General features: G+C 46.9%; 1 long non-coding RNA gene across 1 annotated transcript; it reads right to left on the reverse strand.

Annotated features, from left to right (window-relative positions):
- Window positions 1-500: 500 nt before the first annotated feature.
- Window positions 501-3,098, reverse strand: LOC147215638 (uncharacterized). The gene is made up of 4 exons (XR_015109236.1): window positions 2,787-3,098; window positions 2,592-2,686; window positions 709-730; window positions 501-571 (listed from the first exon to the last, which is right to left on the reverse strand). It is a non-coding gene; the product is annotated as an uncharacterized LOC147215638 (long non-coding RNA).
- Window positions 3,099-4,690: the final 1,592 nt, after the last annotated feature.

Below are 4,690 nucleotides of genomic sequence, written 5' to 3' on the forward strand. Positions count from 1 at the left end.
GGCAAGAATCCCGCGTAAAGCAATGTAATCTTTCTTTATGCGTCCGCCCAACGCCCAATTCTCGCGCTTCCACTTCCCGCCGCCGCCGCTTTTTATTCCTCCTGATTCATCAGAAGTCAGAATGATCGAGAACTTCGGCGCTTTTAATTAAATAAGTGCACCGCAGAGTGTTTTTATGGAGCCGTTAAAGGATGAAACCCCGGCCGTTACAGATAAAAAGGGGGAGCCGGGCCCTCAGGTGTGTGCGTGCTGGGTTTTATTCCTTCCTTCACACCTCCGCTGCCCAGCACTCCATCTCCCAGCGTCCCTCCGTTTACAACTTTATTGACAAGCAGGCTTTAACACCGCTAATACCTCCAGATCGACACCTAGAACACCTGATTTTGCTCTCCCCCCGTACAATTACACGTTTTTTCCCCCTCCACAGCTGTTAAATATCCCTCAACAAAAGTAATAATAATAATGATAATAATAATCAGTGGGAGAAAGTGACGTTCTACCTGCAGCAGGCGATCACGCTCCGCTGATTGACAGATGAATCACTATCACCACGGCAACAGCATCCAGAACACTGCAGGTGATGAAAGAACTGAGTCAATTGGAGGCGATCGGAAAATCAAAGGAATGGATAGTTTGGAGAAGCAGGAGTGTGTGTGTGTGTGTGTGTGTGTGTGTGTGTGTGTGTGTGTGTGTGCAGGCGAGACGCACCCAGGAAGAGAAGTGGAGGCAACTGGAAGACCAAAGAAGAAAAAGAGAAAACTGGGGATTAACTTTTACCCTTTAGAACACACACACACTAAACACACACACATACACACCAACACAGGACAATGAATACACACAAGCACAGACACACACACACACTCAAATATGTGCACTCATAACACACTAACACACACACACAAGGCAGAGGGCACAAAGTGTAGCAGACACAAGATGATTCACACACACACACTCACACACACACACAAACACACACATTTCAACACAGTGACAGATACACACTGTGACACACTAGTGGGTCAAAAGACACAATATAACACACACTAGCACATACACAGGTCAGAGGATTGAACTGTTATAGATACACACCTGCCAATAGACCCACTCTCACAGACACACACAGGACCAAAGACATACATTTTAACACACACACACAAACATGCACCTGTAACACACATTAGCACACACACTTACAGGACAGAGGGCACAAATTGACACAAGATAAATCACACAGCACATTTAGCAGACTTATGACATAACACACAGTATCATGCACACATATGCAACAAATGGGTTGGACAGAGTGGAACACACAAACACACACACACACACACACACACACACACACACACACACACACACAGGGATACACACATTTGAGTGATGCCTCCACACAAACAATGCAGCAGGTATGACATAACACAGTATCTCACATACACACACACACACACACAGGTCAGAGGGATTAACTGTTGTCGACACAAGAAGGATCACACACACACACACACACACACACATACAAACACACACACACACACACACACACACACACAAACACACGCGAGTATGGATATACCCTCACTTACACACCCGGGACAAAAGATTTCAACACACACACACACCCACACCCAACACTCCCACACACACACATCTCCCGGTGATAAATCTCATGCTGAAGGAGAACCTGCAGCCCGCTGAACTGTACTGTCGCTTTTCTTCTGCTGTCATTTTCCTGCTTAGATGAAATGGGATCATTCTTCTTTTTTTTCTTCCTCTGCGATTCCCGGCCGCTGCCCGCCAGTGTGTCGTATAAACTGCCTCACACACTCCCTCTCTCACACACACACAGATTCCAGGTGGTTTGAAATGAAGCAAGGGTGACAATTGTGAGCTGAGAACCTCCGGCTGAACCTACTTCCCTTCACTAACTGTTACCGACATGGACCTTCCCCCTGTTTTTTTTTTCCCTAAGAGGTGAGGAAGAATTCAAGGGGGTTCCAAAAAAAAAAAGCCTCTCAGGAGCAAAGAGAGGTTGAATTGTGAAATCCCGCATTGGAAAAAGCGTAAAATTCACAAGTCAAAGGGAAAAAGAAAAGGTGCCTGGGGTCCCCGGATGGGGAGAGCCTCACTTCTTGCTGGTTTTCACAAGAGATGTTGATGCTCCGTCGGGTGTGTTTCCTGCTGACGGCGTGGCGATCACAGGTTAAGACAGGAGGTCAAGAGCTCACTTGGATCCATGGAAATGTGAAGAAGTGTCATCTCCTTTTTCTATTTCGAAATCTCAATTGCGCTTCCATGTCACGGGAAAAAACAAAAGAACTACAAAACAGTCGGTCCAACAAAATAATTGATATATTTGTCTAAAATCGCGATCGCTTTGAAATCCACATCGAATTTCTTCATCCTTTCTTGGAAAGGACAATTTATTCAAGAACAAATGTTTCATTGTAGAAGGAGCCAGTGAGACTTGTGTCAAAGTCAAAAAGATAGTTTTGTTTAATAGCTTCTAAAATGTTTTTCAGAATTTTTCGGTTTATCAGATACAGATTTAAAAAAGCATTTTCTTATTTATATTCAAGTATTGTTACCTGTGTCCAGACTGCATTTCTTTCTGTGGCCAATAGGGGCGCCGCTGGAGCAGTAGGATGCTGTGGAAGATTAACGGTGGTGTATTCGGACGCTCCTGAAAGAAAAAGAAAAATAGAAGCTAGTAAGACTCCACCGAGTCGTGTTAGAGAAGATGCTTAGATGCCACTGGCTGTTTTATATGTGAGGAGCAACACCTCAGGGTCAACAGGAAGCCCATGGAGAGAAGCCTGCACTGGAGACGCCTTCCTCTTCTTCGGGCTGCTCCCTCCAGGGGTCACCGCAGCCGATCGTCTGCCTCCATCGAACCCTGTCAGCTTTCCCCTCCATCCATAAACCTCCTAAAACCTACCAAGATATTCACCATCCCTTCTCCGTCCACGTCCCAAACCATCTAAGTCTGATTTTTATCTCCAGAGCATATTAGCTGTAGCCCGGCGGCCATGTTGCATGAGGAAAAGATTTGAAGATTTTTGCGGAAACAAAAAAAAAAAAAAAAAAAAAAAAAGCTTTATCCAATTTTAATACATGTGTTGTGCATGCAGGTGCATTTCTTTCCACGGCCGCTTGAGGCACTGCTGAGCTGTAGGAGCAGGAGGAGATGCGGCGGTGCGTTGAGGTGCTCCTGGGGAAAAAAAAAAAAAAGGTCCTGCAGCGGCGAGGCGTTTTAATGAGGCGTCCCGCGGGCAGTTAATGAGGACCAAGGAGCGCCGCCCGCCGCTCGGCTCCATCCACCGCCTGATTGGCAGGTCTGCAGCGGGTTGGGGGGCACGGCCATGGACGCCGCGCTAACCACTACATTACAAAGCAGCGGGGCGGCAGTCACGTGCGGCGCCGCTTCCCGTTATCGAACCGGGACCTTATCGATCGCCCCTTTGTTTATTTGTTCCGACAGCTCCTTGCGGAAAAGGTTATTGGGTATTGATGAAGAGTCCGGCGGATGAGGAGCGGAGGACGGCGTTCATGTCACCGGGCGAGAGAAGGAACTCCAGCAGCTTCTGCCTCCGCCATCACCGAGAGCCACTGAATCCTACTTTGGAGGCCACTTCCTGCCGGGAGCAGCGGCGGTGGGACGCCGCCGCCGCCGAGGGGTAGCGGAGCTGGGTCACCTCCAGGAGCGCCGATGCTGCGGTTTTCTTCTCCTCATCCGTCTTGCGGCCTCGGCGATGGAGGCGATGCGTCTCCCGTGTCGAACAGGTGAACACAGCCATGCATTACAAGTGCGGCGCCCCCATCTCCACCCCAAGGGACACACACACACACACACACACACACACATACACACACGGGGCACACCAGTCTGCTGCCTGGGAAAAAAAAACAACAAAAAAAAACAACAAACAAGCAGGAGCTCCTGACAGAAAATAATCCCCCGAACAAGGACGAGGCGAGAACATCGTGTATCAACCACCGCCTGCATGTTCTGCCGCATCGGGGTTCAACGCGGAACACCGTCTCACACACACACACACACACACACACACACCTCCGCCACGTGGAAAAACAACCGTCATCTGCTGGAGGGGGGGTCGTCGCTGTGGAAACAGTGTCATTACAAAGTCAGGAGAGGTTCCTCAATCGGCCTTTTTTTCGGAATATTTCCCACCGATTTTCGTTCTTTTCCTTTGTTTTTTTTTGTTTTATTCTCCCGCAGATTTTTTAACTAATTTTCCAATATTGTTTTTTTTGTTTCCAAACCTTAATATAATTTTTGGCTGATTTTCAGACAATTTAACTGCGCGTGTTCTAATCAGTTTTGAGAGTTTGTTCTTTTTTCAGTTAAAAAATAGTATTTGAAGGCCTTTCTGATCTTCAGGTATTTTTTTTTTTATTCTAAGTTTTATACAAATGAAGGGAATACTCTCAGGAAATACTTTGTCCTTTTATAATTTTATACACATCTTTTTTTAAATAATCAAAACAATGACAGTAATAAATGTATTTAAAGAGGTCTTTTTATCAAAGCAAAGAGGCCTCCTGCGTGTTTTCAGCTGGCAGAAGAACACGGAGACCCCTGGGGAGAACATGGAGACAGCTGCACCAAGTCAGAAGACCGATAGGTGAGGAGGAACACCTCCAGGCGTGTGTGTGTGTGAGAGAG

Source organism: Fistularia commersonii, chromosome 31 (genome assembly GCF_037954325.1).
Source record: "Fistularia commersonii isolate RoL2024-O1a breed Wild chromosome 31, RoL_Fcom_v1.0, whole genome shotgun sequence".
In the NCBI taxonomy this organism is placed as follows: Eukaryota; Metazoa; Chordata; class Actinopteri; order Syngnathiformes; family Fistulariidae; genus Fistularia; species Fistularia commersonii.